The 25,236-nt window shown below is 46.1% G+C and overlaps 1 protein-coding gene across 4 annotated transcripts in view; it reads left to right on the top strand.

Annotated features, from left to right (window-relative positions):
• The window catches only part of PHF11 (PHD finger protein 11), a 534,242-nt gene that overhangs the window by 477,054 nt on the left and 31,952 nt on the right, over nucleotides 1–25,236 (top strand). The window lies entirely within an intron of this gene.

The following is a 25,236-nucleotide window of genomic DNA, read 5'->3' as shown; positions in this document are numbered from 1 at the left end:
ACTCACGGATGGATTGAGCTCGATAGAGCGTTTGGGCGGCGACTTGTTCTGTTGTCGCCCTTTTGGTATTATGTTTCTGTTAAAGTTCTTCCTTTTGAGACTAGTGTGGACATTGAAGAGTTACGACGTGCATCCCTGGGCCTGTGAGAGTGGGCGAGGGGAAACAATGGTCACTGTTCGCGGCTGCTGTGCGTGTGTGGGTGGGGCGGGCTGGGGGTTGGGGGGGGAGGGGCGGGCGCTTGGGCACGATGCACACTGGGATGGCTACAGTTAAATTTTGTACCTGGAATGTCAGGGGCATGCACACACCCTCACGTAGATACCAGGTGTACTCATATCTTAGGCGACATCAGGTCCAGATTGCACTACTACAGGAGACGCACCTGGTCGCCGCTGAGGTAGCCGCACTTCGCCGTAGGTGGAGGGGGCAGATATTCGCCACAACCTTTTCAGCGTTTGCACGGGGGACCCTGATCTGGGTCAGACCCGGGGTTCCATTCGCACTAACACACAGCAATATCGACACTGAGGGACGCTACGTCTTCATACAGGGCAGGCTAGACGGGCAACAGATTGTCATAGCCTCCATATATGCACCTAATGTAGAGCAGGGGAAATTCTTCACGCGCTTGTCAGCAGTAATTGCGCCCTGGCTAGACGTACCTTTGATGGTGGGTGGGGATTACAACTGCGTACTAGATGTTTCCCTTGACCGCTCGTCCCCCCCAGCAGCGATCGCCCCAGCGCAAGCAACTTCCAAGGCCCTACTTGATTGGGCAACGCAATGGAACTTACACGATGCCTGGCGAGTCAGAAATCCCACCGCCCGGGTGTATTCCTATTAATCGGGAGCCCATTCACTACATGTCAGGTTGGACCGATACATGCTGTCCCGCGACCTGATTTCCTCCGTGACTGACGCAGATTATCTGGGACGGACACACTCGGACCATAACCCGCACACACTGGTCTATGGATGGCGGCGCCCGCGTCCGCCCGTACCCACATGGCGCTTGCAACCGGACCTCCTGCTTGACACACCATTCCGGGAGGAGATGTCCAGGAGAATCATACAATATTTCGAAGACAACAACGACTCGACCTCCTCACCGAGAGTCGAGTGGGACGCCTTCAAGGCGGTTACCCGGGGAGGCTGCCTCGGTGTGCAGGCGGGCCTACGAGGTCAGGTGGAGAGGGATCTGATAAGGGCGGAGGAGGCACTACTAGATAAGGAGCGGGAGGCGATGGGGGGCGACGATTCCCAACTGATTTCGGCCAGAGCGGATCACTCTGTATTGCTGGAGCGCCTAAAGAACGTTAACTTCGCAGCCCACTCTGCGTGCACTCACAACGCAGGGGACAAACCTGGCAGGCTGCTGTCGTGGCTGATACGGCAAGAGACGCAATCCGCGTCGGTCCTGTCGATCCGCACGGCCCAGGGCGTCGAGGTCTATACCCAGACGCATATCCATGAGGCGTTCACGTCACATTACAAGTCCCTGTATAGCTCACGGCTGCGGGCCACTGTGGTGGAGATTGTGGACTATCTAACGACTCTACGGCTCCCAACAGCTACTGCTGCCCACCGGACTGAGTTGGGCGCTGCGCTCACCGGTGAGGAATTACGGGAAGTGATTTTCTCCCTTTCCAATAGCAAAGCACCGGGCCCTGACGGGCTCCCGGCAGAATTCTATAAAGCCTACTCACTGGTGTTAATACCGGAACTTCTGAGAATGTATAAGGCGGCATTGGAGGATGCTGAGCTCCCGGCGTCCCTAAACGAAGCTAACGTGGTCTCTCTACTGAAACCGGGTAGGGACGCGTCCGAACTTGGCTCATACAGACCATTGGCACTCCTCAACACCGATTACAAAATATTGGCTGCGACGCTAGCTCGGAGACTTGCACCGCTAGTCCCCACACTGGTACACGCTGATCAAAATGGCTTCGTGCCCACCCGGAGCACGTCCTACAATCTACGCCGTTTTTTTAAGATCCAACGGTATGCAACCCCCACCTGGCCACGTTCAGGGTGCATCGTGCTCGATCTGGAAAAAGCGTTTGACTCGGTGGAATGGCCGTATCTCCTCCGAGTCCTCGAGAAATACGAACTAGGCGAGGCCTATATCCAGATGGTGGGGCTCCTCTTATCAGGCGCCCGAGGTACGCGTCCGGACTGGACGGTTGTTCTCTGACAGGATCTGCATAGGGCGGGGTACCAGGCAGGGCTGCCCCCTCTCCCCTATGATATTCGCCCTGGCGATGGAGCCATTGGCGGAGCTGCTCCGCACCTCCGGCGCCACATGGGGCATCCCGCTAGCGGACGGCGTACACTCGGTGTCTCTGTATGCCGACGATCTACTACTGTATGTCAGGGACCTCACGCATGTACCCGAGGCAATCGCGGACATCTTCCGTACATTCGGGGATATGTCGGGACTCCACGTTAACTGGGCCAAATCGGGAACCTATGCATTCAGTAGCGAGATGCCGCAATGTGAGGTGCGCATGATGGGGGAGACGCTCCGGTGGCACCCGACGGTATTCAGGTACCTAGGGATCTTGATATATCGAGACCCCGTGGATCTCCTGGAGGGTAACCTAGTGAGAGCTATATCCTCGCTCACGGCCCAGGTCACGTTCTGGAATTCCCTCCCACTGCATGTGCCGGCCAGAGTGGCGCTGACCAAAATGATAATGCTCCCTCGGCTCCTTTATTACTATGCTAACCTGCCAGTGTATGTGGCAACGCACATATTCAGAGGACTGGAAACTCTCACCAGGCGCCTCATTTGGAACAAAGGGAGGCCCCGGGTAGCATTAAAGACCTTATATGCTGCCACGGACGCAGGAGGCTTAGCAGTCCCCAATCAAGAGCTATATTACTTAGCAGCCCAGCTACAATGGGTCGCTTACTGGCTGAGCGGCAAGAACCTGATGGACACGGCCACGGCCGACACCACCCTGTCCCCCGTACAGGTGCTAACACTATTCCACCCCCTAACGCAGGGGCGACACCCCACACAAGTACATGTGGCGCTCGCGAGGCGGTGCTTAGCGCGGGCCCTCAGACTCACCAAAGGTACAATGCCCTATGCCCCGAACCTACCTCTACTAGGGACTCCCTTAGGCATGGGCATACTGTCCTCGACTGAGCTACGCAGCTGGACTGCGGCAGACCTAGACGACCTGAGCGGCCTATATAGCGACGGAGAGCTGCTGCCCTTCGAGACCCTGGCCGCAGATGCCGGGCTACCGGTGGGTCAATTCCTGACACATGCCAGACTCCTCCATGAGCTGACGAAGGCATGGGGTGACATGAGCCAAGAACCGCCCCTCATCTACTCATCCAGTACCTACACGCGATGGGCAATGGGTCTCATATAGTGCACTGGCTGGCACAGGCACTACACACCATACCCAATTCTCCTCCCAAAGATATCGTTCACCGAGCGTATTTGTCTCCTGACAAACTGAATCGCTATTTTGGACTCACTTCGTCGGCGTGTCCCCGATGCGGCCTCCTAGACTCAGACTTCCTGCACGCACTCTGGAATTGTGCCCACCTCGCCTCATACTGGTCAGCGGTCACTGACACACTGACGGCGGCCACAGGCGAAACTCTCCCCAGGACGTGGGAAGTATGCCTACTGGGACTCTACAAGAGAACCAAGCAGACCAAGCTGCGGGCACGCTTTTGGGACTTAGGCCTCATTACGGCTAAGCGCCTCATCACGAAACGGTGGAAAAGCACCACTCCACCGCGCCCTGCGGACTGGCGTCGCTCTTTTGGCAACTGGGCCTGTGCGGAGAGTGTGTCACTACACAGGGAGGAGACCGCTGGCCTACGGAAATACCCGATCGCCCAGGACTGGGACGCTACCCTGATCGCGTACCATCGGGCGTGCGCCCAGGCCGGTATAGAATGCCAACTCGACGCGGATTAGACAGGACCCAGTTCATTGCTGTCCATGTAGGGCACGGAATTTACCCCCCCCCCCCCCCCCGCTACCACCCTCCCCCCTCCCGCCTCTCCTTCCCCCCCCCGCTGCCTGCCCTGACTGCTGAGTTTTTACACAACGAGAGATGTCCCTTGCCGCTCCCCGCCACTGCCCTTCCCCCCCCCTTGCCTCCTCCCCCCCCCTCCCTCCGCCCTGCAGCCGCAGCGACCCCACATCCTCAATTACACCCGCCCCTGCGCAGCCCACATAGGGTGCACCACACACAGCTAGGGATCTAGATACACTACCACGCACACTAGTCCAACAGTTGTTGACATATTTTTCCCTCCCCCTCTTCTTTTATTTCCCAGTTATATCTTTCGGTTGACGCAGAGACTGTTGATGTTGTACATGCGCTCATACTCGATCCCCCCCTCCCCATTTCCGTATCACACACTGCCAGCTGGATGCTTCCATGTACAGGAGGCAGAAACCCAGCAACCCACATGACGACGGGGGATATGATCCTGCCCTGGCCCACTGCTGTGCTAAACAGGGAACACAACTTAATACAATGACTGTTGGATTTCTTGAACACCCTGGCCCTTGCGCAGTGCTACGAGCCGCGAGCACTGCGGCACGAGACATTTCCTAGCACCGCCACTTGTGAACTAATGCATCTCCACTGGCTACTATTTATTTTCACACGTATATAATTGACATGTCATTTTGTGCTGATAGCCAAGTACCGTTTGTAGTAATGATTCATTGGTATGACACTGTATGACTACTGCTTAACTCATCTGTGAAACTAAATAAAGTTTGGGACCGTTGGTCTTAAAAAAAAAAAAAATGAATTGCTTGGCTTCAAGGTTCTGTGCATCCCTATTTTTCAGAGTATATAATTTCATTTTATGAAAAAGCTTTCAGTTCTAAAGGATGGGGTCATTTCATGAAAGCTTCTTTGTTTGGGCAGCTTGCCGAAACTTAACATAATTCTAAAAATAATTAAACTTCACAAGACAACTAATATCTGCTTTTGTGCAGATATTTGTGTAGGGGAGGGCACTTTGCCTCTGGGGATGTCAATTTGGGAACTACGAATGTTAATGACTAGAATAAGGCCACCATATTATGAGCTAATCTACTAGTCTTCTGCTAGACTTTACAGATCCTTGGGCTCCTCTTTTGCCCTATATTAATTCTGGATATTGTTCATAAAAGGTGAGGAATCAGTTGTCACCACCAGGGCAGACTCTGTCTGGGTGGCATAGACGGCTGAGGGGTCTGCTGCGGCCTCTGCTGAAAGCCATATCTTGCAGCAGATCTTACATGTACTGGTGAGGCTGTTTAGAAGCCTGTAGCCCCCGTTGGGGGTTGCTGTGTGAGACCAACATCAGTGGGTTGTATGCTTACACCATCTGCCGTGATGGAGTGGATGGTCATGCTTCCAGTTGTATCCCAAGGGGTTGGTGGCGGTTCTCCATGGGAATAGAGATATTTACTTCCTGAGTGATGAATTATTTTGTATTTCTCCATTACTACAAATGACATAGAGACTGGATTGAGCAATAAAGTATTCCTACACACCCTACGGTGAGAAACAGAGGTGTCTGCTTGGTGAGGGATCATCTTGCAATGAAGAAGTACAGAAGCTGGTCTGACTAATTCACCTTTGTTTAGGAGTGGTCACTGGCCATGTTAGATTGATGTCCAGTGCAATTGAAACAGTTGTGTCGCAAAATACTTTGAAGAAATATTGTTCAAAGAGGTGCAAGTGCAGAACTCTCATAAAAACTTTAGAAGTAGCTCCACTTCACACTTACTAAGCGATCCTCCAATTTCCACGCTTCTTCGGGTCAATGTATCTTTGCCACTGAATTAGAATGGAGCACAGCCCAAACACATCTCTAAAAGAAACTTTGTCTTCAACATTAGATGTTCAGTCAACAATGAGACGTTTGGTGAAGTTTTAAAAGTTTATATTCTCATTAAGAGATTAGTCTGTATTTTTATCTCTTTATTCTGATTAGTAAAATAAATCCATTTACAAAAAATATCCAGAACAATTGGTTAGAACAAGCTTACAAAATAAGGGCTTGTTCCATAAAGAAATTAGTCCTTATTCTAATCTAAAGGACCTAACATATCCTAGCAAGAACCCATAGAGAGTTCTTTTCGGAAAAGAGCAAGTAAAATGTTTGGCGCAAAAGGCTGATCACTATGAAAAGGTTGAACTCCTCATGAAGAGTAGTTCTGGAAGCTCAGCTGAGTTCCCTAACATCTGCAATAGCAACTGTTAAAACAGATAAAAGGAATTAATCACAGCAGTAGCTATGATCGGCGCAAGATAGAAAGTCTTGTAAAAATCGTAAGGAAAACAAAGTAATCCCTGTTAGCAGTAGCCTATGACAATTCAGGTTAGTAGAACAATGTGCTAAGGGACATTGCAGGCTGGAGGTGCATAGAATGCCTTAACTTGGTTATGTCATCTATAGCCAATGAGCAAGGATCCTCAGATGGTCTGTCACCTTCTCCCTCAATTCCCACGGTAAACGTCCATGTCGATGTAGTTATTTGAATGTGGATACAGCGTATTACAAAATGATACATCTAGGAAGGTTCTCAAGAGAACCTTTGCAATCCTACCCTGTTAGCTGTTAAGTGTCCCATTGGGTGGTCTGCTCTTGGAAATGAAACATTAATATCTAGCATGTCATGGTTAGATCATGAAATTAAAACCTACAATGAGCATTTCTTTTAATAATATAGTTGGTCATTATAAGCATATGGCATAGGAAACTATCTCAAATAGAATGAAGTCATATAGTGTAAGGAAAGAAATACATTTTGCAGGAAACAGCACATTTCACGAATATGTCAAGTTGTATAGTTCAGTTATAACGTTAAATCATAATTTTACAAAAGGCTTTTATTTATCTTAAAAGGATAGGAAAAAAATCCAGAAAATATTGAGGCCTAGCAGTGAAGGAACAATAGAAATGGGAGATTTCTGCAAAATGAGGCACCATTTTTACTTTTCGCATGTTTAATAAAAGCACATTTTCTATCTGCTATTTCGAAATGCATTATCTATGTTAATTTTACAGCACCTTTCTATATTATTATGAGGTTAAATTTAAAAAGTTTTAACTTCCACTGAGGCATTTTGAAGCAAACTTTCACAGCTGTTTTCCTACACCTGTCCTGTGCAGTGAGTGGCCCACAGCGAAGAGCGGGGACTGCGTCTCTTTGTGACATATATAATGCATGATATATTGCTGTTTTTTTGTATATTCTTTTTATTTGATTGTCATTGCACACATGTGATAGGACAACATTGTTAACAGTTGAAATTAACATAAGAGCCTGTATATGCATTTGAATACATTATCACTTCAGCTGTGGACATTGTTATAGTCTGCCATATTGCTCTAACAAGTTGCTCTTGTTTCAGACTATGATAAAGGATGTAGCTTCATTGCATGTATTACAGCGGTATTTGATGCCTGTCCTTGAAATTGATGAGTGTAAGACTCAGTACAGCAATGGTGTAGATGAGCATTGCTGAGAGTTTTAGTTTATAGTTTCTATGAAACAGGGCTCAAGAGAGTTTGCATTGGTAGGGTGTTAACCCCAGTGCTCATATTTGCCCTATGCCCATGCACTGTGTGTTATGTGCTATAAGGTGGCCTTCCTGCATCCTAGGACCGGTTTCGGGCGTTCAGCCCTTACCAAGCAGGATAGCTTGACTCCAGTGGCGTGGCGAGCACGGGTCTCACGTCTGAGCATTCGCGTCCCACTCAGGGTGACAAATGCAAAAAGGACAATTGATGGACAGAATGCAGAACTATGTCATACATTCACCCCAGTACAGAGATCTGGGCCTAAATCCATCGTTGTTTTGCTCACCATGCCATTCCAGTTTCGACCCAGCCATAAACAAATCAGCATTGACCCTGCGCCCATTCTTTGGCATGGAGTTCCCTCTGAACTTCAGTCTCCCATTTTTTCCGGAGGGGGGGTGAGTGTTATTACATTGAATTCTCGGATTGCCTTATATATCCAAGTCACTATGTGACGCCTAGGGCCCATCTGCAGGATAGCATGAAGGACGGGGTGTGTAGACTGCTCGGTATCCGTCATGTGCCAGGTACGGCAGCAGTCTGCCTCCAGCTGCTGCTGTCCATACATAAGAAACTGTCCTCTAGGAAGGTCGGTGTCGACCGTCAGCTCTGCAAATGAAGCAGGTGAACATTTGCGAACAGTGAACCCGCTTCCGTGATTGAATGTTCTGACCATTTTTGTAGGGTCAGTGTTGTGTAGCGATCATGAATAAAGTGGAGTCATCCGCGACATCCTGTGTATGCGTTTCATGCATGTGCGCGCCACTGTAACGGACAATTTGACGTGGGCTTGGCCCCTGGAGCAGGAAGCATGCAACGAATCACAGTGGCAGACATTGGCCCATGCATGACATATTGTTAATCTGTTGCTGATGAGCTACTGTGAGTACAGTTGAGTTTCCCGTCAGTAATCTAGCACAGGGTATTGCTCTGGGAATACGTCCTCTCTTGTGCAGGATAAGGTTACTAATAGGGTGACTGAGAGAGGACAGAAAGGGGTCAAGGGGCATAAACTAAATATCAGACTAATTGAGCACAATTTTGCAGTACCGGCGAAAACATTACATTGTGCACGATACAGGAGATAGGCGAGCAGTGGTGCAGCAGATAACGGACCTATCCAGGCTAGGTTTTAGGTGTTTATAAACCGATCATTAAAAAATAAATGCATTAGGTCTCGAAGTGAAACTTGTGTTATGCTGTGAAAAGATAATCACAAACAAAGACGTGAATGGTGGAATGCTGAATAAATCTCAGGGGGATGTGGTTATTTCCAGGCACGAATTTCCTTTGAATTCGTGTCCCTCCACAAACTTACAAGTTTTCCAACTCCTGTCAAAAGGCTTCCAAGTGCAGGAGTAACACTTTTCTCCAGGATGGAAAGTAAGTTTCTGTGGGGGAATATATTTTCGCACTGGAGAAAAAAATAGTTTTAGTAAGCAAATCTGCAGTTGCTTGGCAGATTACACATGTATATTTTATTATATGAAAATGGAATAAAATTTGATAGGCATATGCCTGCAACAATAGCTGGTTTCCATGCCTACATCTGTAAATTCTTGTGAATTCCTGAAAGTTCCAAATCTGCAACAATATAAGCTCTTAGATCTGCGGTTGCACTTTAGAACTTTCTTTAGGAATAGGGCTCCTAAAGGTTTTACACTGCCCATATTGGTTTTACATTCATTTTCCATTATTATTTTTTTAATTACTGATGTGCATCAAACATGGCAGCCATGGCACAGTCCAAATGTTAAGCACTCAAGGGATTGCAGTGCAAACACAAATTTAATAGGTGGCATACGAAACAACAGTTACCTAACGTGTTTCGGCACCATCACCAAAATATAGGCAGTTCCCGTAACCAGTTGTCAAACAAATTAAAAGGACTGAGCCTCAAATTGCATTCAGCTCCACATTGACCCCCATCCTGGAGTGCGCTGAATACGTGGTTATATATGATTGCAATATTTCAAATATATGAAAACAATCTAACAAAAATATCCATATTCAATTCACATAAAATAGAGCACAATAAAGTATGTACTACTTAATGCAATGTGTGCAAGTAATTGAAACTCAGGGCGTTTCTCTTAGTTCAATCCACTGGCGACAATAGGTAATGCAAAGGATACTTTGTATGACTCAGATAACAGCTTGCAATATACACATATAGCAGGAGAGCACCATGCATGTGGGATGAGTAACCAGAAAGCTGAAAAGTAAGATCCATGATAAGTAAGCAAAATTGCAAAGCATCAACAGTGACAACACGAAATATACACTGTAATGGGATGACAACCAAAAAAGGGTGTTGGAGGTGGGGGGGGGGGGGTGTCCCAGTGTTGTAAATATTAGAAATGGTTCAGTCTCAATAATAATAATCAACATGTATATAAATGGTCAACAGATGAAATTAATGTCAAGTGGAAAAAAATATATATGCACATACACACACACATATATATATATAGATATAACAAGATATATATATATATCTTGAAGTCAGCATACAAAATCTACCCCTTGTGGGAAAGCAAATCATGCCCAAGTGGACGGTGAGGATTATGGGTATTAAATAGGACCAAGTGGGCACATCGTGAACAGAAATGTAACTGCTCTGCCATTGTAAGCCAACGGGCCAAGTACCAAAAAGAGACAAGGGCCAGTTACTAAAAGGAGCTAGAGAGCGGTAGTCAAATCCACTGGAACTCCAAAAGTGAAAATCTGAGTTTCTGCATCTATCTATAAAATAAGTGGTAGATAAATCGAATAGAGACGAACTCGTACATAAATCAAAATACAGAAAATGCAGAAAAACATAGACTAAAATTGGGAGCAGCATGAAAAATAATTAGTCAGTGCCTAGATGCATACTGATTTACTTAATTTATTTAATTGCACACAACCCAATGTTCATCCATCAGATATGTCCCCATATAAGTTCCCCATTGATGTTTAGCTGCCAGTATATCTCGTAATCTGGTCTTATTGCCCTCCTAATACAGGAATGATACAATACGTCTTCTGTTATCGCCCATGATTAACTTTTTCTGCACCTCACATTTATATGGGGATTGGGGAAACTTCTGCCTCGGTAGTGCAACAGAGTGCTGCAACCAATGAGGTGCCTCTTCAGCCCCTCTTTTCAACTTTGAATGGTTATGTATTTGCCTTTTGGGACCTGATCTCCTAATGTCAGCAGGCTGATCTTGATCAAGATCTGTTTCTATGCTTTTTCAAATGTGAGGAGTGGCATACTAGAGTTATTGGTAAGGGGTAACATTGAGGAATATATGTATTGCAACACAGTGAGTTGACCCACTCAACACTATGCCGGGTAATTTGTGGGTAGAGAATATAAACAGTGAGCCAGCTTCCAGAAGTCTTTGTTCTCTCACGAAATGCTAACAATGCAAAGGAACGAGAAATAAGTAAGCTGCAAATCGAGACTGCATTGTCAGATAGTACATGTAGAGGTCTGGCAATGCCATGCCGCCTTTCTCTAGATGCATAGTGAGGGTTCCCATTTAAGCTGAGCCCGCCGCCATGACCATAACAAGCATAAAAGTGTCATTCTCAGCCTATGGTAAATGTAAATACAAATACAGAAACTTCTGCAGAGCTACCATCTCACTAGTAACTATGTACCCCATCTTTGAGAAAGACAAGGTAATCTGGGTGTTCGAGGCATGTGGGCTGCTGAATTCATATCTGTGCCTAGATCGCCGCCTAGTGTTGGGTCCGGATGATTGCACCTTGTTGTCCTGGAAGAGTCTTCGAAGTATCACGAGATAGGTGACTCCTCCCCTGGACTACAGTGCGCATGGGCATCTTCTCCATCCTCAGATTGTTTTTTTCCGCCATTGGGTTCGGATGTTATTCCTCTACTCCAACTTCGGAACCGAAACTAAACTTCATTAAAAGGCCAAAAGGCCTTCGACTTTGACGGTATTGTTCTTGCTCGGTACTTCTTGACTTGACCATACTTTCCATCTTGATCCTGTTGTAGACGCGGGCCGTTGGGCCTTTCGACGTCACGTGGGCCTGCTGTCGATGGAAAGGAGTCCGTTCAAAAGGTGCCCACAATGCCACTCCAAATTCCTGCATACTGACAAACATACAGTATGCAACAAGTGCTTGTCACCAGAGCACAACGAAGAAAATTGCCCAGCTTGTGCCCAATTCCGTTCGAAGAAAACCATCCTGATTCGACGGGCCGCTAGGCAAGAGATGCAGCAACCGGCACCGGAACCGGAGAACATCTTCGATGACGAACATGACCTACCAGAGGCGGCAGACTCGGATCTAGAGATTGTCACCGTCGAGAACCAGTCGGACTCCGACGACGAGATCCTACCGGGGCAAATCGTGAGTACACAGCCCGCAACGCCGCTTGTCCCGAAACTGAAGGCTCTGGTCGAAGCATCGCCTAAAGGCCTTAGCCGAGATCGGCAAGCACCTTTAGAAGCCCCACCTTCCGGCTTGGCTCCGAAGCCAAAAACAAAGCCTTCCGATAGCCCAGGTCCAAGTAACGTTCTCCCCAAGAAGGTCGTCGAACCGAAGGTTGTCGAACCGAAGAAGGTCGTAGAGCCAAAGGTCATCGAACCGAAGAAAGGCGTCGAGCCAAAAGTCGCTGACCCGAAAAAGGTGGTCGGACCAAAAAAGGTCGCCCAACCCAAAAAGGTTATCGAGCCGAAGAAAAGCCTTGAACCAAAGCGGGTCGTCGATCCAAAAGGAACACATGACCCAAAGAAGGCCGTCAATCCTAAAAAGAGTGGAGATCAACAAAAACACAATCACACTACAAAACCCGTCGAACCGAAAAACGAAATCGAGTCGACAAAAGACATTGAGCCTAAGAAAGCTGTCGAGCATAAAAAGCGTATTGATCCAAAAGCTCCAGTCAATCCGAAACAGGGCGCCGACACAAAGACAGACAGCGAGCCGAAAAAGACAGCTAAACCAACAAAAAACGTTGAACCGAATAAGGTTACCGACCCCAAAGCAACGGTCGACCCGAAAAAGACTCCACAACCGAAGGCCTTTGAGCCAAAAAGTCAAAAACACTTCAGTAAGCCAAAAACATCGGTGCTAAAGCCACGGACAGTGGAGGAAGAACTCTTTCATCCCAATACGGAATCAGAGGAACAATCTAAACTGTATATAAACCCTGAGACTGGCAAAGTTACAGTTTATTATCGAAAAAAGAGACCATTGGACACAGACACTCCTTCCCCTGTTCCTCCGAAGAAAAAGGACATCGGGACTTCTCCCTCCAGGCCCATGTCTCCTCCTCCTTTCTATCCCAATATGCCTTTTGTGCCCTACTCTCCTACACATTCTGACTATAATGATGAGGATAACATGGGGGAAGATCCTCAAGATGACTTTAATCAACCAGAGGATCCACATCCACAAGATGACACATGGGATGATCAGAATGATCCATACGACACACAACCCATCCCCGATGCCTCCCCATACCCTACAAAGCCGTCGCCTACCGACGACACCATTGTCTTTAACCAGCTGCTAGATAGAGAAGCAAAATACCACAAGGTCGACATGCACACTGACCCAGTAAAAGAAGATTTTCGATTCGACACATTTCCTACCTCTGAGAAAAATGTCAGGACACTTCCTATGCTAAAAGGGGTACTAAAACATGCACCTGATATCAGTCAGTCAGTCAAAATACTTTATTTCGATAAATCAATATCAAAAAAAGGCACAGTACAATAAATATACAGTATCAATAATTCATACAAAACAAAACACACATCATTCAAGATTTAAAATATACTTCAGTGGTTTTTTAAAGAAGACAATCATGTTAAAAGCAAGAAAAAGAGTAAAATTTAAAAATACATTACTAGTTTCATAAAATCAACATTTATCACAATATAAATTGATTTCTCCTCCGCACCTGATATATTTAAAGATCCAGCCAGAGCATGTGTACTCAATCCCAGGATTGAAAAAAAATATAAAGCGGCCCCTTCAGACCCTGCCTATATTAAAGGCCAGTTGCCTCTAGACTCACTGGTAGTAGCAAACGCTCGCAAAAGAGCAAAATCGCAAACTACAGGAGATGCTCCATCTCCTGATAAGGAGTCTAAAATATTGGAAGCCTCAGGCAAGAGAGTAAGTAGCCTCACAGGCCTCTAATTCATGGAGAATCGCAAACACACAGGCTCTACTAGCTCGCTACGATAGAGCACACTATGACCAGCTTGAGTGTTTAATGCAACACCTGCCAGAACCTTACAAGGCTCAGGCTAATGACCTCATTCAAGAAGGCAAGTTTATTACCAATTCCTCCATTAAATGTGTGCTTGACGCAGCCGACACAGCAGCCAGATCCATTAATACCAGCGTATTACTGCGCAGACACGCGTGGCTACGCATCTCTCGTTTTAAGAATGAGGTGCAATCCACCATCCTCAACCAACCAGTTAATCAAGACTTCCTGTTTGGCCCTGCAGTAGACACCATTTTGGATAAAATGAAAAAAGATACTGAAACTGCTAAATCTATGGGCGCACTGCGGTTTCAAATACACAGAGGTTCCTTTCGTCGCTCTTCCTACAGAGGCACCGCACGAGGCAACACTACACAAACTTCCTGTACATATAAAAGCAACACCCAAAATTCCTTTAACAAAGGCTCTAACAGGGGAGGTTATATTGGAAATAATAACAAGGGCAGAGGACGTGGCGGCAATAACACCAGAGCCTCCACTGCCACCAAACAGTGACTTCATCACACTCCCTCCAGACCATCTAACATCAGTCGGAGGCAGAGTCGAACAATTCCTACCAGTCTAGAACGCAATTACCACAGACAGGTGGGTGAGTATGGTTATTGCCTGGAACTCACTTCTACTCCACCCAACATACCACCCAAACACCGTCCTATGTCCAAGGAACACATCATCCTGTTACAACAAGAGGTGAAATCCATGCTAGAAAAGGGGGCCATTGAGCCAGTCCCTATTCAACACCAAGGGACAGGAGTATACTCGCTATACTTCCTTATCTCTAAAAAGGACGGGTCCCTCAGACCAATATTGGACCTCAGACCGCTAAACCAATACATACTCTTGGAGCACTTCCACATGGTCACTCTACAACAAGCACTCCCGTTACTCCAGCAAGGCGACTACCTAGCAACATTAGACCTCAAGGACGCATATTTTCACATACCTATACATCCAGCTCACAGGAAATACCTCGGGTTCACAATAGAAGGTCAACATTTTCAGTTCAAGGTTCTCCCCTTCAGGGTAACCACAGCCCCGAGAGTATTCACAAAATGTCTAGCGGTAGTAGCTGCACACCTCAGAAGGCAACACATCCACGTGTTTCCATACCTGGACGATTGGCTCATAAAAGCAAACTCATACACGCAGTGTGCAAGCCATACATCCCAGACACTCCGGCTGCTACACAGCCTGGGGTTTTCCGTAAACTACCCAAAATCGCATCTACAACCCTCCCACATGCAAACTCTCATTCGAAAATTTCAGCCAAAACACTCTTTGCCAGCTCGAGTGTTCATGCAGCTCATAGGCATGATGGCCTCCTGCATATTCATTGACCCTCATGCCAAAATTTCAAATGCGTCCACTGCAAGAATGCATACCACGGCAGTGGAACCAAGCTCAAGGACAACTGAAGGACCTAGTGTTGGTAGACAGTCGCGCTTACAACTCTCTGCAGTGGTGGAACCCACAAAACCTTTCCAAGGGGCAACTGTTCCAAGAGCCGGTTCCACAACTAGTACTAACAGCGGACGCATCACTGACAGACTGGGGAGCCCACTTACTCCAATACACACAGTCCAAGGGCTCCGGACAGTAAAACAAAAGAAACTGCATATCAACCACTTAGAGTTGCTAGCAATATTTCTGGCACTAAAAGCATTCCAAAAACACTTGTACAACAAGGCAGTGTTGATCCAGACGGACAACATGACAGCCATGTACTACATCCAGAAACAAGGAGGGACACATTCTTCACAGCTGTCCCACTTAGCACAGAGCATATGGAGGTGGACAATTCCAAGAAACCTTTTTCTGCTAGTAGAACACCTGCCAGAACACCTGCCAGGGAAAGACAACCAAGTAGCGGATCTGCTAAGCAGACACAGCCAACAGCTACACGAATGGGAGATTCATCCCCATGTTCTCCAACCATTCTTCCAGAAATGGGGGCACCCAGAAATAGATCTGTTTGCCACAAACAAAAACTCAAAATGCCAGTACTTTGCCTCCAGGTTCCCACATCCGTTGTCACAGGGCAATGCGATATGGATGAACTGGTCAGGCAGATTTGCGTACACTTTTCCGCCAACTCCACTGATTCCGTTGGTGGCATGCAAACTACGTCAGCAGTCACTCACAATAATCCTGGTTGCTCCCACATGGGCAAGACAGCCATGGTACACAACGCTCCTGGAACTCTCAGTAGTTACCCATCAAAAACTGCGCCTCTCGCCCCATCTTTTAACTCAGAACCATGGAGAAATCCAACATCCAGATCCCAATCAGATGAACCTAGCGATCTGGCTCCTGAGGTCTTAGAGTTCAGATACCTTAACTTACCTCCTGATTTCATGAACATTATCAAGGAGGCAAGAAGGCCAACTACTAGAGAATGCTATGCAGCTAAATGGAAAAGATTTGTAATCTATTGCAACAATAACCAAATCAATCCATTGGATACTTCGAACCAAAACATTATCTGTTACCTCTTGCATCTTCAAAGATGCAATTTAGAATACTCTTCTATAAGGCTACATCTTGCTGCTATTGCATCATATCTCCATATCTCCAAAACAGTCAACACCTTTCCCTGTTTAGGGTACCACCAATCAAGGCTTTTATGGAGGGTCTCAAAAGGATAATCCCCCCAAAACACCCACCTTCACCAGTCTGGAACTTAAATTTGGTACTTACCAGACTTATGGGTCCTCCCTTCGAACCACTCCACTCATGTGAATTGCAATTTCTAACATGGAAGGTGGCATTCTTGATTGCCATTACCTCCCTCAGGCGTGTAAGTGAGCTTCAAGCACTAACAATTCAAGAACCCTTCATGCAAGTACATGCAAATAGGGTAGTACTTATGACAAACCCTAAGTTTATGCCAAAAGTCATACCCACTTTCCATATCAATCAATCAATAGAATTGCCAATTTTCTTCCAAAACCCAGAGTCAGTAGCCGAAAGGGCCCTACACACACTAACTAGGAATAGCCAGCTGGATAGTTAAATGCATTCAGATATGCTATCTAAAAGCTAAACACACTCTAACAGTTCCCCCAAGAGCACACTCTACGCGCAAAATGGGGGCATCCATGGCTTTCTTAGGGAATATTCCCCTTGAAGACATATGTAGGGCAGCAACATGGTCTACCATACACACTTTCACTAAACACTATTGTGTAGACGTGCAATCAAAGCAGCAAGCTGCTGTAGGCCAGGCTGTCTTTAAAACCATTTTTCATACTGCTGCAGGTGGTACAGGTGACCACCGCTAGAAGGAGACACTGCTATACAGTCTATGCACAGATATGAATTCAGCAGCCCACATGCCTCGAACGGAATATGCTACTTACCAGTATGCATCTGTTCTTGGCATGTAGGGCTGCTGACATTCATATTGCCCACACTCCTCCCCGGTGCCTGTTGCAGCTGTAGTATTCTCTCTTTCAATATTATCTTTTGCATGGCCATCTCTTTCTTTGCTATACTCCATCTCTGCCACAGTGGCGAAAAACAATCTGAGGATGGAGAAGATGCCCATGCGCACTGTAGTCCAGGGGAGGAGTCACCTATCTCGTGATACTTCGAAGACTCTTCCAGGACAGCAAGGTGCAATCATCCGGACCCAACACTAGGCGGCGATCTATGCACAGATATGAATGTCAGCAGCCCTACATGCCAAGAACAGATGCATACTGGTAAGTAGCCTATTCCTTGCAGTTTATCCAATGTTCTCCTGTAGTTCTAGTGACTCATACACCCCAGCGTCTCTACTTATCGGTATACCTATACATTTAATTTAATCCAGTCACGACTGTAGTGGGAGCTCACATTAAAGACCCAACTCACTGAAAAAAGAGGAAGAGATATCCCAGTTGTTGTTTAAAAGGTTTATTTCGGTATCAAGTCTACAAAACATGCAATAAAGAGTGTTATTGGCCTTGTATCTGCCTCTAGATTAGTATATAGTATTTTATCAACTGGGTCATGTGAAACTGTTCGTGCTTTACTACTGACATTCATGTCTTCATGAGAATGGAATTCTCTAATTACACATGCCAGTGGCTCCATTGCAGCGGCAAAAAAATTCGGGCAGCCCTGTCTGGTCCACGGCCCATCATGATTGTCTCCGATAGCCATCCAGTCACTGGTACCTGGGCAGTTAGGGCATGGTTATCTCAGATAGCCATCCAGTCACTGGTACCTGGGTAGTTAAGGCACTGTATAGTAACTGGATCATCTAAGTATGCAATCTCCAATCAAGTAAGAGAGCAGACTCTTGAAAAAGAAAGTCCTAAGGAATCAAATGCTTTCTCACCTGCCAGGAAGAGAGTGGCCAATAAGATCAATGGGCCAATAAGGTACAACACAGCAAAAAATGCATCAAGAGTATGCTTTGTGGACCGCTTTGGTATAATACTAGACTGATCCAGTAAGCTAATGTTCCGTGAGCCGAGACGCCGTTATTGATACTGCAGGAATCCTCCATTTGGCCCTTATCAAGGAGGCCCACACAATATTTGCAGCCATAAGACTGAGTGGCATTGATATTATTCCAGAACAGGGTCCGGACCAGGTTGGGCCTGTTGAGCCCCCTTTTTCCTACCTAATATTCGTCATTTAATTCTTCCACTACGCTTGCCCTGACGAAGTTCAATCTTTGAACGAAACGCGTTGGCTGATGTTTTTACAAATCCCATAGATTGTTGAAAATAAAGATTGATATATTTTTGCAATGAAGACACTGGTTAAGCTTCTTTATTGAGGCGATATTGACTTGGGAGTGCACCGCTCCATTGTTCTCAAAGTTCTGTATTTCTGCCTGGCAGGTGGCATCCTACAACGGCGGGTGCACGAGCTGAGTGTGCACACCGACTTCCATCATATAAGTAATCTATTACTAGGGGATCACGTTGAGGAAAGTGCGGCAATTGGAGTCCGCCGTTGTAATTAGCATAGTTATGACTGCTTCCCTGACAGGAGGGAGCTCCCCTGACTTGAGTGGGTCTATGTACATCGCCAGTAAATTGGGTATATTACATCTATATTCTGTACAGAATGTTCCAGTTAAGCCATCCATTCCAAGTGCTTTACCACTTGCTAATGCCTTGACTGCTTGTTTGATCTCTTCCAGGGATGGGGGTTTTTCAGCAGTTCTTGGACTTCATCATCTAGCAGTACCAGTGCTACATCCTGTAGTTACTAGTTAGCTTTGCATCTGATCCCATTAATCTGAACACACAGGATTGTCAGTAGTATAAGACAAAAGTGCACATGATATATTTGGCGATGAAAGCCATCTTTTCATCAGGGGTGCTTATGTGTTATTACAATCTGCCCCTTAGGCTTGTTTAGGGTCCAGGCCAGAGTTTTACTAGATCTGTACATTTTGTCAAACTGTCTCATCTGTGCACTTCCTCCAATATTCTATTTCCAGGTCTGCAGTTTCATGGCTTTCTTATAGAGTGTCGCTGATCTCTGGCAGTTTGCTGCCCTATGTGTTGATTCGCACCTCAACACTAAATCTGACATTTTGGTTTCAGGAGAGTCTAATTGGCATCAGATTGCTATCAATACTCCTGCTAAATTAGAAATACTCAGACCCATCATGTAGACCATGAACTCATCCCATTTTGTCTTAATGACAGATACAAAGCAACCCTACATTGAAAATATTTAGAGATTAGTATCCAGTTATCTGTCTTGAGTCATGTCAATTAGTGAGTCTGACCTGAATTGTCAATTCCGCAGTGTTAGAGCGGGATCTGGACTCTAGAAGTAAAATAATTGGGTAGTGGCTAGATGGTCTCCTTGTCAAAACCTTTGTGTCTTTCACGAGTCTGCCACGCTTAAGGATATTAGCCAACAACCTATGTGTATGTGTAGGGTGTTAATTACACTAAACATTTGCTGTCCCTTTAATCCCTATGGAATCTGGACAATAATGAGCAACATAAAAAATGTTCCAAACAGCTAATCGTTTAGTCCAAAATTACTTGCAATGAATCCATCCAGAATCAGCAAAGCCATGATAAACCACAAACTGTAAAAGGGAAAAGAAAGACAAAGAACACCATGTTATGAAAATACTTTTTTACACAACAAAGTGGAAAAAATCCAAAGCATAAAAAAAGAGGAGCTCAGTGCATCGTTTGGACATGCACTCTAATATTTAAAATTGTAAATACTTGCTCCACAATATGCCTGTTGTCAGCCCTGGAGACGTACAATTAATCAAGATCAGAAAGTCACAATTCAAACAATGATCAAGATCTCATTTAATAGTAATTGGAGCCCCATTGGCTGCATCAGTTTAATGGTGCATCAAAATTATGTATAATAAGGCATGAGCTCAAGGATCTTATTTATTTGAGGATTTATAGAGCGCACAGCTACCCATCAGGGTTTCTCGTACATTAATGTAATCAAGTCTGGAGCTCAATCAAGTCTGGAGATCTCTGAGCCAGAGGATTTTCTTTAGCAACTTGAGAGTCGTGAATCAGGCAGTGGTGACTCCTGAGACTTGGGCAGCGAGCAAAAGCTTGCTGTTGATGGTGAAGCTCAAGTTCTCAACCTTGGGGACCGGAGCCGGCAAAGGTCCAAGAGAGACAGGCCAATGGCTGGCTCGCCAGAGCTCGGGATTGTTCCTCAGGATGAGAACCTCGGTCTTAAAACTGTTGAGTCTTAAAGCATTTCTGGACATTCACTAGGAGATGTTCTGCAGGCCAAGTTTGAGGAGTGAAGGATCCTGATGTTGAGCAGGTGACAGAGAAAAAATAATCCGCGTATCATCTGCATATGAAAAGATGGTCAACCCAGATTTTTCTGCAATGTACGCCAAGGGGAGAACATAAAGATTAAGAGGACTCAGGATCGAGCCCAGGGTACTCCAGATGTTAAGGCAACAGAGTTAGATTTATCGGTATGAGAGAACTTGAAAGGAGCAATCTTTTGAGAAGGAGATCAGCCACTGCAGGGCTTGAGGTGCTCCACCAGAATAGAGTGAGAGACCGTATTGAAGGCTGCGCTCAAATCCAGCAGAATGAGCGCTGCTGTACCCCCACAGTCAAGCTGCTGCCTAAGGTCTTTCGTGACCTCCAGCAAACCTGATTCCGTACTGTGATCAAGGCGGAAGCTAGACTGAGATGGATGAAATAGCATATGCCCTGTCCCATGTGCAGAAAGTTGAGAATTAATGTGTTTTTCCAATATTTTGGAAAAGGTGAAGAGAAGAGATATAGGCCTGTACTTTGACAAGTAGAGGGGATCCAAGCCATTTGTTTTCAGCAAAGGGAGCACAAGAGCATGCTTTCAGTTACGGGGCAGCTACCCAAGATTTAAGGTGGAGTTAATGAGATTAAGAATCACCTCAAGGGCAGACTCCTTCAAAAGATTGAGCTTAGATGGAGGGAGAGGGTCTAGTGGGGAGCCAGACTTGATGTTACCCAGAAGATGTTTTAGAGTGATCAAATTAAGTGGGAGCCAGGCATTAACTTGACAGGACTTAGCTGAGGATAGGTCAGGGAGAACATTCTTGACCTGTTCAGAAAGTTTGAGAGGTAGGAAAGATGAAGTTGTCCTGAGGGAAGGACTCCAGCTCAAACTTGCGGTGGATAGACGCATTTATTGTAGAAAAACAACGCAAGTTTGTTGCAGTGATGTAATGAAAGGGAGGGGGATGGCAAGAACGTGCTAGGTGCAGAGAGTTCTGTCACATCTTTGAATAGGGTTTTCTGGCAGTTTTTAGCGGTCATAATTTTATCCCTGAAGAAGGAGGCAGGGGTTGATCTGCATGGTGCATGGTATTTTTTTAGCGCCTCCAGATAGGTGACTTTGGCCTCTGGTGCGTAGTACTTTCTCCACATTCTCTCTAAAACTTTACATTTGTTTAATTTCAAGCAAGGACCTGGCAACCAGTATTAGGGGTGAGTTTAAGACTAGAAAGCACTTGAAAGGAGTAAGTAAGCCGAGGTTGCGAGGAAAAACTAGCAGGGGTTCTGGCCCCGGTCGGGCGCAGACGGGCTTGCTATTGGCGTGCCAGCGGCACGCCCATTGCGCGTCCGCTTCGGCATGGGGTTTAAATGAAGCAAACCCGGAAGTGCTGGGCGCAGAAAGAAAGCTAAAGAAAATATATTCGTATTTCTTGGAAAAACAGGAAATAGCATATGGCAAAAACATGCCATGCTGTTGTTAAGAAAATACTTCCACAGAGTATTGGTGACAAGTATTTTCTGACTAGAAATCCAAGTTGCAAGTTCCCATAAAACCTGGAATAAAAATTATCCTACAGAGAAGAAATAAGTATAACAAGCACAATAGTTCATTAGGTACTTAAATGTGAGTGAAAAAAACATGTTAGTTACGTGTGGGGAAGCCTGGCAATCTTAAAAGAGCAACTTGAGACAATTGAAAAAACGTTATTGGAATGAGATTTCACAATTAAAGGGTACAAATAATAAGGTCCAGTTAGGTAGTGGTACGTTTTGCAAAGCAAGCTTTATACCAAAGTTTTCCCCAGGAGCAGATGGATGCGTTTTTACCAATGCCATTCTTTACGTGAAGATTGAATCAAAAACATTATTCTAGGATCAATCAACAAAACACTGGGAGAGTGGACCTGGTAATGGAAAAGAGAAGAGACTGCTTCCTGATCTTATATGATCTGTTCTGCTAATACGATTAGCTTTAGTTGTGTTCCCCTTCTGCTTTTTTTCTGTCCTGAGAAATAAGCTTGAGTACACATAATAGAAGCATACATAAATTGCAATTAACAGTTCTAAACAATCTTCACTTACTATTCACTTTTCTTATATATAACAATTTGCCTCACCATATACCCAATTATCAGAAGACCTTAGCTCCTCTTCTGTATCAAGAATCAATTGCTAAGTTATTGAATATTAGCCTTTGTATTTATGCCCAAAAGTCAATTTATTTCCCAACATAGTTCACGTTGTCCTTTTCTTATTTCTGAAGAGTCCGACACTACCCTAGTGAGCGTTGAGGAACTTCTCTTCTATTCAGTTTTGAGAAGAGCTTGATGATCATTACATTTGTGAAAGAGATTCTCTCATACTCCCAAAACTGCAGCTCACCTCAGATCTCCAGGAAGACAGAACAAACCTCACCAGAAATGTCAGAGTACTTAGGAGACAGCACCATTCTTCCAAGCATGAGCACTGGCAAGGCAGAGCCTGGAACCCAAAAATCTGTTGAAGGGAAGAAGAGGGAGGGAAAGATTAAGGAACAGCTTATTTGCAAAAATGAGGAAAGGCTTCAACGAATGGCGGATATACATTAGGATGAAATCTGGACCATCGGTGAGCTCCAGCTCAATATCCACATGCAACTCATCCATGGATCCTTTAGGGGACCTGGTAGCGCTTCCTGTTTGTTTCAGCTCAACTAGTACAGCATGTCAGTTCGGCAACCATCTGCACTCTCTGCCTCATTGCCTGTTCCTTTGTGGGTCTGCCCTGTAGTACCCGGTGTTGTTGTCTTCCAGATCGCTTAGAGTTCCATTCATGCTTCGTTGTGTCGCCAGAATCCAAGTGCAGAACATCCTTGGTTTCGAGCAATTCCCAATCAGCTTTGGGTGTGAAATGCGGCCCGTGGCATCGGAGACCCGACGTTTGTCCGGTTACATAAGTGTATATTTAAGTTCAAGTATTCCTTTTCTTTTTACAGCCAGGAAGGATTCTCTGCGTCTTTGCATTTCAGATGTTTAGTCAAAGTAAATGTTGACAGTCTCCTTTTGTATATGCCACAGCTCTTTGGTTCGGGCCACTCTCAGCATATGATCACTGTCTTGATTGTTGAAATAATGCACCACCACCGTTCTTGATGGGCCTTCGGGTAGGGGCCGCCTGCCTGGTACCCTGTGTGCCTGTTCGATTGAAGAGAAGGTAGACCTCATTCAATTTAAAATCTCTGCAAGCAGCCAGTTTTCTAAAACTAGTTCCATACTAGGCCCCTCCACACCCTCCGGGAGGCCCACTACATGTATGTTGTTGCACCTCGACCATCCTTCTGCTGTTTGCCTTTATGGAAGTTACCTCTTCTTGAAGGGACCGATCTGTTTTTGAAGTTCTCTCTCTTAGATGAAGCGATTGTGGTGAGCGTATATTCGGAACTCTCAGTGCGTTCTTTCAGCTTAGAATGATCAGCCCGTACTAGACCGATGTCTATAGCATCTATTTTTGGCTTCAATGAGGCCTTAACATCTCGGATATTTCCTGCTGATTTCATATTGTCCAGTTTGCGGGAGCTGCTCATGTGCACCATTGCATGTTTCACTCGCTGAACGGGCTTGTGTGGTCATCCAGTCGCCGGCCTGCGTGCCCCACCCTGCCATGCATGACCATATTTCTGTGCACACCACTAGGGGAGCAGTAGTAAAATCTAGTTTCTGCGTAACTACTAATGCCATGTGACGCAGCCTCAAGGCGATGATGCAAACGCCAACCTTCCCAGGGGTAAACCCTATTCAAAGGTGGGGTGTCGTTGTCTGCCTCTACACAATCTGCACCTGGGCCCCCACCGGCCTACCTCTGCATTGAGTGGCACACCGTAGGTACCATTGTCTCCACAGTTCTGCCTCCTTGGTCACGGAGGACGAGCCTAATCTCAAATAATTCATCCAGGCTCTGTGGGCCTTACAGGCCCAGTGGGGGCTCTCTCTTTGGGTCAATAGGTCCCACGTCAAGGTCACAATAACGCCCACGTGCTGCCCTTCTCACTCAGTAGTCCTGGCTGCGTTGTCAGGAGAACTTCACAGTCAACTGTTCTCGGGACCTCCAGGTATCATTGCTCCCATGCCGGGCCTTTAAATCTCAATAGGCCCGTGGTGACCTGCGTGTCGCCCCATGGAGGTAGCCCAGCCATGACACTTCAATCCACAGGGGAGCCTACAGTCGTAACTGTGCCTGTCCGCTTCCACCTCTCACAGGCCCAGTCCAATGGATTTGAGCCCCACGGGCCTTGGGTTTATCCCCTCCGCCGGGGCTGCCTCGGACGCCTGTTCAAGGGGCAGCAACTCTGTCCTGACAGACTCATTCCGTCCTGGGTGAGGGGCGGGAGATTCCCGGTCCACTGTGCCCTGGAGGGAGTGTTACGCACGGCCAGGATACATGGCGGCACTCTGCAGCTGTGGAGTTACTTCACCACGAGTCTGTCTCGATTGCCATCTTGGCTCCTCCCCCATTAAGTCCTTGCTTCTTACGTTTTGGGTAAATGTAGAATTCTCAATTGGGGAACCCTCCGAGTAAGAGGTAATGATTGCACTGGACTGAATGATAGCATGCGAAGCAATGCGAGGAGGATGCTAGTAAATATGTTTGGGCTCATGGGTCTGATGGTTGTCTAGCTAAAGAGATAGACTTATTTATTTATTTCAGCA

This window comes from Lissotriton vulgaris, chromosome 8, assembly GCF_964263255.1.
Source record: "Lissotriton vulgaris chromosome 8, aLisVul1.2, whole genome shotgun sequence".
NCBI classification, from domain to species: Eukaryota; Metazoa; Chordata; class Amphibia; order Caudata; family Salamandridae; genus Lissotriton; species Lissotriton vulgaris.
Note: the sequence above shows the minus strand (reverse complement) of the source record. Positions and strands in the feature narration are given on the sequence as shown.